Below are 11,957 nucleotides of genomic sequence, written 5' to 3'. Positions count from 1 at the left end.
TATATGTAAAAAAAAAGAAAATTGGATACATTTGGATACATTTTTGGCTTGGTCAGTGATACATTTTCTTGAGACGGCGCGGCAACACTGACTAAAATACTGTATAGGTTAAGCACTCGTTCAATGTTCTAACAATTTACAAAATTTTTAAGTAATAAAAACGATGGCTTAACATTCGCATTCGCATTCCGAAAATTCTCATTCGCATTCGCATTCGCGAATGTGAAAAATATGGCATTGGAAACATCCCTATTAAATACACAAAAACCGTACTAGACTGTCTCGCATTGATTTAGGAATGTTTACACATTGGGAAGTTAGCTTAATGCCAATATAGAAGTGTTACATATATGGGCGCATGTAATAGCCTTGAATTGATATGAAAAGTAATATATGTATGTACATACAAATATGTGTGAGTATATGAATAACGATCGCTTAAAATCGATCTAAAATTTTGTACAACGCTTTTATCAACTTGCAATGTTGTTTGCCCAGACAGCTATAAAAGCTTTGCTTCGCAAAGTTCCTACAAAAACGCACAGTACATAGGGCGACATCTACATCTACAGTTGAGAAGTAGATGTCGCCCTATGCACTACGTACGCTGCAGCGAAAATGGAAGACACGCCATTTCTTTAAAGCAATGTTGGCCTCTTCATAGGCACGCGTACCAAAGATTTTAAAAGCTTTCTGTACAATTTGCATACGGCTGGCACAAAATAAAAGCCATTCAGTTTTAGTATAATAATGTGAAAATTTCAAATGTCTAAAAATTCGCGACTGTAAAACTGCATACCTGATTTTTTTTAGAAATTCGTGGTAAAAAGTTTGCTTTGCAGATTTTTTATAATTTTCGTAATTTTGCATGTAAAACATTGCGAATATTAATAAACCGTATACTCAATTTTGTGAGTAACAATATATGGATATAGTACATATCGACGCCTCCAAACCATACTATGCTATGTCAGCTTAGACTTATTCAGACTTAGCATAGTATGGTTTGAAGGCGTCGATATGTAAGTCTGCTTGTACGAAGAAATGACTTCTATGAACGTTAATTAGGGCCTTCATATAAATGTAGATTTATTTACAATAAAACCCCATATTTGCATTAAAAAAACTCTTAAAAAAAAATTGTATCCATTGGAAAAATGGGAACGTCCGAGCGGGAACGTCCGAACAACTTCGAACAGTTTTTGGCAGCTACTAAACATCGTTAGGAAGTTTAAATTGACGCAATGGTTATGGCTGCTTATTATTCTAACAACCAATCATACATAATTTTTTTGTACCGTTAACAGATTCGCAGAATTTAGCAAAAATTATCAGTCATCTTCGATACGAGTTCCATTTTGGGAACGTCCGAACGGGAACTTTTAATCGCTATTCACTTACCACATAATATTTGTGGAAAATATTTATATTGATTTCAGATAGGTATTGATGATGACTACTCATGACAAAAAATTTGTGTTCATTCAGAGCCTACTATAGTTTTTATACCCGAGCGCACTTGTGCACAAGGGTATATTAATTTTGTTCACATAACGGTTGTTTGTAACAGCCAAAACGAATCGAGATAGATATAGACAAATGTATACATATATGCTCAGAATGAATAGAGAAATCGATTAAGCCATGTCTGTCTGTCCGTCCGTCTGTCCGTCTGTCCGTCCGTCCGTGTACACGATAACTCGAGCAAAAATTGAGATATCTCAACGAAATTTGGTATGTAGGTTTCCGTTAATCCAAGGTAGGTTGGTATTGAACATGGGCGAAATCGGACAGTAACCACGCCCACTTCCCATATAACGGTAATTTCCAGAAATACGAAAACTGCGATATTTTATAAACTACTGAAGATAATTCACTCAAAATTGATATTTGTAATAATTTTCAGACGAAAAATAAGAATATTATAAAGTTTTGGAAAATGGGCGTAGCCACGCCCACTTATGGTTACATGTGTATATCTTGGTAACCGCTGCACAGATTTCTTCCAAACTTGGCACAGTTGTTGGCCTTGATACAGCATACTAAATGGCCGAAAATTTAAAAAATTGGACAATAACCACGCCCACATCCCATACAACGGTAATTTTCGGAAATACGAAAACTGCGATATTTTAGTAACTACTGAAGATTATTCACTCAAAATTGATATTTACAACAATTCTAAGACGAAAAATAAGAATATTATAAATTTTTGGAAAATGGGCGTAGCCACGCCCACTTATGGTTACATGTGTATATCTTGGTAACCGCTGCACCAATTTCTTCCAAGCTGCTCACAGTTGTTGGCCTTGATACAGCATACTAAATGGCCGAAAATTTAAAAAATCGGACAATAACCACGCCCACATCCCATATAACGGTAATTTAGAGAAATACAAAATCTTCGATAAATCAGTAAATATTGAAGCTAATTTATTCAAAATTGATGCTTGCAACAATTCTTTACCAAGAAATACGCTTATGGTAAAATTTTGGAAAATGGGCGTGGCACCGCCCACTTATGATCACATATAAGTATATCGGTAACCGTTCTACCAATTTGTACCAAACTCGGTGTGGTTATTGTGCTTACCAAATATAAGCAAAACGTTGAAAATTATTGAAATCGGACTAAAATAACGGCCGCTTCTCATATAACGGTAAATTTCAGAAATGCTTGAAGCTTCAATATTTCGAAATTGAAGGACGCTAATTTACTCAAAATTGATACACCCCGGCTTACCATCTAGCGTAAGGTTTCGGAAAGGTGAAAAAACATATTTAATACTTGCGCCGGGTATTTAATGTTCGGCTCCGCCCGAACTTAGACTTTCTTACTTGTTATAATTAAAAAAGTGTCTCCAAACGGAACGTCCGCAACGTAGGAAACACCCATATGCATTGTGCACATTTCGTGCGTTTGCGCATATTTGTGTGTTTGCGTATATTTTATGCGTTTGCGCATATTTTGCGGGTGCATTGCAATGTCAACTCTTAAACCAATCAATCAGCTGTAACTTGCAAACTAGTTATAAAAAATGAATGAAAAACTTCGAACAAAGAATTTTTGTTAAAAGTGGTGCGCGAATATAAAGATGCGTTGTATTACTTATATTATTTCATTTTACAAAATTAATTCTATTAAACTGAACTATTATTTTTTCTAAGATATCATCACTGTAATTAAAATATTTTATAACATCTTCTATCTCCTTATGTGATTCGCGTAAACATTGCCCACTGTATCGTATCGAAATTATCTCTAATGGAAATTATCTGGTGATTTTAAATACATATGTATGTACTATATTGTATAAGGGAAAAAGCTAAAAATCCGTCAAAAAGCTGGATTTTCCGCTTCCAGCAATTTCACATTTCCTGATGCTAAATGGACTTTGAGAAAGCCAGATTTGACGGGAAAAGAGTTAAATTGGAAGCCCTGGTTTACAAGCATTAACCAAGTAAACGAAGTTATAAACAGAGGAATCCCATTATCGAATCCTGTCGTAAACAATTTTTCACTTAAAGAACTTTAATTTTTCAAATATATCCCAGTCATATCTGCAGATGAAGAGCGCTCTTTGTCTATTTATAAAACTTTTTTGACAGACCGCCACCAATCTTTTTTGTCTGAAAATGTTAAACAACATCTTATTGTTAACTGTTTCTGAATTAGTTCCGAATAAAACGCAGTTTGATTACTAAAAAAATATTTATTTATCTTAAAATTCATATTTTTTTAGTTTTTGAAGCTTATTTAATGCGCTAAAACGTTCTTTTTTAAGCATAAAAATATCCGCTCTAATTATCACAAATCAGTAACAGTAAGTCTCGCCTTCAATTTGGTAATTGTTTAAGCGACTTATGCATTTCCCGCATAAACAAAGAACAGCGAACACACACACGTACTTGTATTGCACTCCCGCCCAAAACCAAGCGCAGCGAATAAACACACGCACTTGTGTTTAAAAATAATTCGCTCGTTCTTCATTGGGTATGCATTTTTGATGCCATTCTCAACTGCCGCAGAACAAAACCTACTAAAGTAGTTAATTGCTGGCCACCCCAAATCATGCGGAGTGGTTTATATAGCAAAAGCCAAAGCGCTGCAAGCTGTTGGGGCTCTGTATGGCTTTCGGCACAGCGCCTACTCAATTTTCTAACTTGAATACATAACCGATGCTCAACTTGCTTGACGCATTAACCCACAATGCTCAACACTCCCGCTTGACGCATCACAACTCTCTGGAGTTGTCTCACGGGGCTCTGTATGGCTTTCGGCATACAAAGGTGGTACAAGAGCTACCATTGGCCACGGCGCCTACCCAATTTTCTAATTTTAATACATAACCGGTGCTCAACACTCCCGCTTGACGCACACCCCCAAAAGATCTTACAGAGTTTAAGCGGCAAAGCCACAGCGCTACCAGCCGTAGGGACTCTGCATGACTTACAACCTTGCAGAGGTGGTAACTGATGGTTATCATTGGCCCCGACGCCTACCCAAAACAGTTTTGCTTTAATAAATTTTTATGCAAATACATTCATCCTGGTCCTGCCCTCTCACTGAGTTATTCAGTAATTATTACGTCCGATCGAGTAATATTTACCAAAGTTATATCGCAAAAGTTAGGGGATCTCTAGTTTATTTCTACAAAAATGTCTCTTCAATTGTATAAATAACTGTTAAATAAAAAAACCGGATTACAGAAAAGTGTGCGAGGGTATGACTTTTTTCGTTCAAGCTGAATGTGAAGCAATATCGTCCAACTGGAGAGTCCTCTAAAGGATATCCCAGGATATGCTAAAGGATATTGCATTTACCTATAGTCACTTTTTTACATAATGGAATTAACTAAAATATTTATATTTACGTCCCTTACTTTCATATAACGGCAAATTCTTCTTCGGTGACTAATGGAACCATTCCGCGACTCCTTAAATGGACTTAAAATGGGCGTTTGTCACCCTAGTTGTATTTTGTTAATGTATGTACTTATGTGCTTGAAACTACTGTTAACTTATCAAATGATTCCTAATCTTGGACAATACATGTTTGACTTCATTCACCACGATTTAGAAAACTAACCAAATCGGCATGACCAAGTCCCAAAACATAAAAACGTTTGAAATAAATCTCGTTTCACTTGTTTACATTTTTCCTTTGGTTGCTGAAGATGAACAGAAAATTCATAAGGGATTGCCGTTTTTGTAAGTTTTATCTTAATATCTTCAAAATTTGTAGTCTTATTGAAAAATTGTATATGAGCGTGAGATACTAAATTTAATCACCTTTGATATCATATATCTTCCTGTTTATAACAATCAAAACTTGTAGTCTTATTGAAAAATTTTATATGAGCGTGAGATACTAAATATAATCACCTTTGATATGATATATCTTCCTGTTTATAACAATTAACGCATTATATAGAGGTTACGAGCCAAAATTCAAATTTCAAAATTCGTACACAAAGATAAGTTTTAAATTAATCTTTCGCGGCCAATAATTAGTGGCTTAGACGTAAGACTACACAATATTACTATAACAGTACCGTCAAATGCCTTTTATTGCCCCATAGAAAATCGACCCAGGCTAATGTATACCAGCTGATTTGGATCGTTCATTTCAAAAATCACATTAAAACTTTTTTTTAAGCTTTGAGTTGTACCGTGCTTTAAATATGTCAGTGATATGCTATGAATAATACCTGATACCTTTTCGGGATCTCAATTCCACGGAAAACTGGTTAATATTTTTCCATAGATTAGGGTTGCCAGATTTTTTATGCGCGAAATCAGTACATTCGACTTTTTCATGTTAAAAAAAATCAGTACTTTTCAGTACATTTTTATTCAAAGCAAAATCATGAATGTAAGTAACAGAAAATAATGTGAAACGCCTGAGCTCTCGTTTTTAACAGTATTTCGGTATATAAATAAAATATGGTTCATAAAAAATTAAAGTGTTATGCATTTTAACATGGGTGTACACATCGTTATCCACAGGAGCAAATAAATTATTTTATATTTGTGACTTTTTGAATAGCAATAACACTGTACGGCAAAATCAACATTTTTTCTGGGTATTGGACCAAACCAATTTTTTTAAGAGATTGAGTCATAGGTAAAAAAGTGGTTTCTACGTATTTCGAATTTAGCCTCCGAAATCGAGATATGGGCCTTCGAAGTTCGAAATTGGACCTTTGGTAAAAAATTATTTTTAATTACTGTGTGTAAACTACTAAAAAAAGTAAAAACATAGTCGTGGTACGCCCTTTTCTCTTATTTAAACGGTATATAACTTTTTCTATGTTACAGGTGCTATAAGGGGTCAAAGGTCGGGTCTTCGAAAAATAAAAACCTTATATTTCAAAAAAGTTTGAACTGATTTTGAAAAAATTAATATCGTCGTAAACGTGATTACACTCGCTTTCTTCTGGCATGCAATTTGTATACTTCGTATGTATAAATCTGAGAAAAAACATTTAAAAGGAAAAACTACCTTTTTTATAAAAAATATTTTAAATAAAAACGTCATACGGGTTCACTAGTAGTTCATAAAAATATAAAAATGTTATTCATTTTAACATGAGTGTACACATCATCATGCACAGGAGCCAATAAATTATTTTATATTTATGACATTTTTGATTGGCAATAATGAGATCATTCCCATTTTCAGTGTTTAAATAGTCAAAGAATTCTATACATTTCATTTTAAAATTACTTTTAATTTAAAGTTCACTTTCAAAAATTTTAATTAGCAACCGGTTTCTCTCTTTGCGCCAGGTAGCAAACTTTATTCTTAAGATCCTCTCATACTGTAAAAAAGTACCACTTTTTAAGGAGTTCATCTATATTTCCTCATGGCTTAAATAATTTTTCAACTGCGCAAAAACTGTGAAAGACTAAGAATTCGCTAAAAAGAGTATCTAACTCTATGGGCTGGTTTCTCCAACTCAACTTAACTTAGTTTAGCCACTTTTTGGACTTAAGTCAAAAGTTAGCCTACGTTTTACACAGCTTATTCATGACTAAGTCAAGAAAATTCGCTTAACTAAGTTAAGTTGAGATGGAGAAACCAGCCCTATGTCTTGTATGCAAAACTCTTTTACAGTCAGTAAATTGAGAAAAAGGGGTTGTAAGTTAAAGGCAAAAGCCATTCGAATATTAAAATTTATTGTTATTAAACTGAAAGTGATTTTCGAGATAATTAACAACACTCGACAAAAATTTAAGCCTTCTTTTTAAATAATTTAAGCTCCATCATATTATCGCAACTGGTACGTAACGACCCGGCGATATGCCCATAAAACGATTGATCTTTTTGTTGTATTAATTTCTTGGGCATATTAAACATTATCTAAAACATGTCAACTATAATTAAATTATTTTATTCTTATTTTTTTACAGTACATTTTAAGGAAGTTCCAACGTTATGTAAAAACCTTAAGAAAATACTAAAGTATTTTGTTTGAATAGCAAATTCAGTACAAATCAGTACAAATTTTGAAAAATCAGGACATTAGCGTACTGATTGAAGAAATGAGTAAAATCAGTGCAAGAGTTGAAAAATCAGTACTATACTGATAAAATCAGTACGTCTGGCAACCGTACCATAGATTAATTGCTCGCTATCGAATTTTCTGCCACTTTTTACTTTTGTGACAAACACAGTCAACTTCAACTGCAGCTTGGAGTTTATTTTGATATATGGCTCAATTCTGTGGCTTCTACAGATCGCCCTAACTATGTTGTATGACGGAGCAATTATATATATGTAGATGATTACCGTCAAGTCGAGTTTCGCTTATTGTGGAGCGCAATCAAGTTTTTACCCTTCTTAGTATCCTAAACGACCTTTCAATTGTGCAAGTTGTACACGGCAGAGCTGAGTGCAATTGTAAGGCACATTTTACTACCGGGTAAAGAATTTCGCTTTCAGTTGCCATTTCTTAGTATCGTATACCTACATAGAAGGTAAACTTTAAAGGCTCTTCCGTCCGGGCATGGGCGCAGATGAGCGAGATGTTGAAGAATCTCGCTTTGATGCGGATTATGGCTATGGGTCCCAAACCCAGCGCACAACCCATTGCTGGGACAAAATTTCAAGTTGGGTAAAAATTTTAAAGGTTGCTTCGGGTGAGCAACAATTTATCGATTCGAGAAATGAATTCGCTAATAACAAAACGAAACTCGTATATCGAGACGATGAAGTGGCCGGTAATCTAAAGGTTAGATGAGAAACGGCCCTTACTGTTTGGCAGATTCTTTTATCATCCTATTCGGATTTGTTTACTTGTACTTGGGGATAAATCGATACCATCAAGGTATTGCCCAAATCTGTATTTGTACTGGTATCAAACAAGGTATCGATACCCATTCAGTATTGGAAAGGTATCGAGTACTTGTGCATAGAACTACGATTTTGCATATTTTTAAAAGCTACTGTATTTTGTATATTGATTATTTACCTTTTAATATTTTTGCATACAAAATTTAACACAACATTTATTTTTGTATAGTATTTGATTTCAAAAACAATAGAATACATTTTTACAAGATTAATGAATGAAGTTTTTTCATATAAATTAAGTTTAAGAAGAGAACTATGCAGTTTTTTGTTATATTTCCCAAAAACACCAACTTTTCTAAGTGTTTTCCTGAAAGGCGGGACCCAGCAACTGTTATGTATAGACGGGCTTGCTTATATAGCTACGGAAATTTAGGGCGCATATCTTCCCTTTCCTCTTATGGGTACATACTTGGATCGCAGTAAAAATTATCGAGTACAAAAATACTTAGTAAATTGAGGGAAGTGTCGAGTATGTACTTGGATTTACCTGTATCGATTTATCCTACTTGTACTTGATAAATTGAAAGCGCAATCTTTTGTATTCTATCATTCTTGCATACTTAAGTACATAGTATGTGCATACATATTTACGCGATAAGAATTTGCAGAAACACCTATGTATCTACTGCATTTATGTAAGTAAATATATGAATGCATGTATGTACAAACATACATGCATATGTACATGAATTTAAAGGACCGGTGGTCAACTACATATATGTATAGGATGACTTCCAAAACGTATCAATACAATTGGGATATTCACAAAGGTGTCGTAAGTGTCGTATTGTTGTATGTCGTAAACTTTAAACGCCTAAAAAATGCATTAAGAGGGTTCGCAAAGTACCATCAAAGACATATTATGAGATTTTGCAATGTTAAAAAATAGCTGGTTGTCCATTCAAGTTCTCTAAACATTTATTTAAGCTTTTAAAGTTTACGACATAAAACAATACGACACTTACGACACCGTTGTGAATCCCTCAAATGTTTGGATACTGTTATACTGCGGTATTCAAACTGTTTGTATATGCAGAGTAGCGACGACACATTACAACCATATACATTGCATATTTTAAATATTCAATATAGCAATGAACAATTTTTCTGAATTTTAAATTTTTCTGAATTTTCAATTTTTAAAACACCAATGGTAACCAACAACAAACGAAGCATCAACTTCGTTTCTGATGCGCTTATTGCTTTAGCGATGCGTTTCGATAACTCCTCGGATGCGTTTTGGAAAAGTTACATTGTCAATATTTTGTAGCTCGGCGTTATGGAACATTATACTTTTTACGTATGCAAAGCAATTGACCTTTTGGAAGTCAGCCATAAAAATGAATATGCTAAAGAAGCAAACAACTTCATGTATATGTACATATTAAAAATATTTCAGTAAGCTTCATTGCACTTAAATCAATATTTTCATATATACATACATACATACATATGTATTTATATATACACATGCGTATATATATATATGTACATATTTACATATATACCCATAAATATACTGCATATGCATAAAAGTATGTACATACAACTATTTTAATAGCTTGAACCGAGACTCAATGCCACCCACGTCGTCGGTAATTAAAGCGTTTTATCGTCATCAGTTTTAAATATCTGACTGTCATTGACCTTATAAAATCGCTATCGCCGCTTCTGCTACTTTAGATGTTTCATAATCAAAAATTGTAACTTTGGCTTCACATTACCGGCAGAAACTAGAGCTTCCTTTACGATTTACTGCGTTGTTGTTTTTTCTTATCTCTTATTTGTTTTCTTTCGGAGTGCCTAGTTAGACAGTCACTCCCGAAAAAAGGCAGCGAATAATTGCGCGAGAACCGAGAACCCGTTTCCGGCACAAACCATTCAATGCGTAACTTGTTACTGAATAATTTGCTGTCAGAGGTACCTGTATTAGGTCACCTCTGTACCAGTTCACTATAGCGTTACTGCTGCTCTTCCCTGTTTCGATTCCGCTTGTCAATGCGCCCAAATTCACCCCTCATATTTGACACCAAATCGCATCACATTTACACTTTCACATTCGGCGGCTACAGATGCCACAGCTCTCCAACTTCAATATCACAACAACTGCAGCACCCACAGCATTCGTTTCGTTGTCTGGCAAAGCCTGTTTCCTTGAAGGTCCGATGTCAGTCATCCAGGAACTTCGAGAAAATGTATGTGATAGATTCTAAACTCTCATTCTCTAGCTGCTGTTAGTGCAGTACTTAATAGCTGAAATACAATGCCGGCGAACGGCGAACTCACCACAGCGAAATTCGCGCTGTCAAAATTAGAACACCCGCAAGCATATGAAATTGAACACAGCCAAAGCGAAATGCGAAGTTCGCTTAGCGGCGTTTCATGGCGATAGATTTATTTCTATCGCCCTGCTGGGCGACGACAGCTGTACGTGCCAAAGGTGGCCGTATTTGTTTTTTTGCTTTCAAAGTTTTAAAAGAAAACAACCTAAAGACGATTTTTTTTTGTTGTTTGAAAAATATAGTTGCAGATTTGTTAAATCTGGCTTGAAACAAATTATTTATAAAAATCTTTCTTTGTTTTACATTTATATTTGTTATCATTTCCTCATTTCTAAATATGGTTTAGTTTTTTCTAAATATGGTCACCCAAATCATAAAGGCGACCAAATGGGATCAGCTGTTTTCGCTACCGCTCTAATTCTGTTTAAGTAGGGGAAATAGCTGGGCGAACGGTGAACGACAGCATCGCCCAATTCGGCGAAGTTTGCCGTTCGCCGGTATTGTATTTCAAGCATAAATTTAACGGTTAAGAACCAGACGTAAATGTAACGTCATGCACATATATATGTGTGTACATATGTATACATACTTATATACACACGTATATACATGAGTACAGAAATATATATGTTTTAGAGGTATACGCCGCCGAGCCACGCTGCCGCCGCCGCCGTTTTTTGTCATTCTTCACGCGCAGCCGCCGAGTTACGAAAATATCGGCGCGGCGACGGCGGTGGCGTTTGCCGGCTAAGGAATTTTGTACAAAATTTTCATGATGTATGTATATTGAAATACATCGTTTGAAGGAACTAAATACTGCTCGCATAAAGACGCAATTTTACGAAATGAAAATTTCATTTTTAAATGAGTTTTGTTTTGCATAATTTGGGCCATTTCACAAGAATATGATCTCCTTTATTTTTCCGAAAAGAGCGTAACTCAGAAAACACATAGGTAACATATTTTTCGATCGAAAGCGTTTATTACAGTTAAATTAGGGCGAAAACTGGTAATCTGACGATTTTTATTCAATACTACAACAATACTATTTTTATATACACATACCACAACAACAAGAAAGTTATAACACATCAAATATCAGCCAATATCTCAGAAAGCCAATATAACAGTAGCGGCCTCATTGCATCGAACTCCTCAATTATTGGAAATAAAACAAACACAAGTTGATTTTCCTGTGTATTTTTTTTTTGTATTTTAAACAGACTTTAAAAAAAAGCAAACATTTTATTTCTAATTTTTACATTCGTAAGTTATTTTATTCTGGGTCCCACATACGTGTACAAGTCTAGGTGGCT

General features: G+C 34.7%; 1 protein-coding gene across 4 annotated transcripts in view; it reads right to left on the bottom strand.

The window, feature by feature from the left end:
* The window catches only part of LOC118738671 (MOXD1 homolog 2), a 1,114,343-nt gene extending 1,103,860 nt beyond the window's left edge, over positions 1-10,483 (bottom strand). For 2 of the 4 annotated variants that reach the window (XM_036469580.1, XM_036469579.1), the window contains exon 1: positions 9,907-10,483. The gene's annotated coding sequence lies outside the window, so the exon portion shown is untranslated. The remainder of the gene's footprint in view (positions 1-9,906) is intronic. The other 2 variants (XM_036469582.1, XM_036469581.1) reach the window with 1 other exon arrangement.
* Between the last annotated feature and the right edge of the window lie 1,474 nt (positions 10,484-11,957).

This window comes from Rhagoletis pomonella, unplaced genomic scaffold (genome assembly GCF_013731165.1).
Source record: "Rhagoletis pomonella isolate Grant_MI unplaced genomic scaffold, Rhpom_1.0 Rhpom_scaffold_00005, whole genome shotgun sequence".
NCBI classification, from domain to species: Eukaryota; Metazoa; Arthropoda; class Insecta; order Diptera; family Tephritidae; genus Rhagoletis; species Rhagoletis pomonella.
Note: the sequence above shows the minus strand (reverse complement) of the source record. Positions and strands in the feature narration are given on the sequence as shown.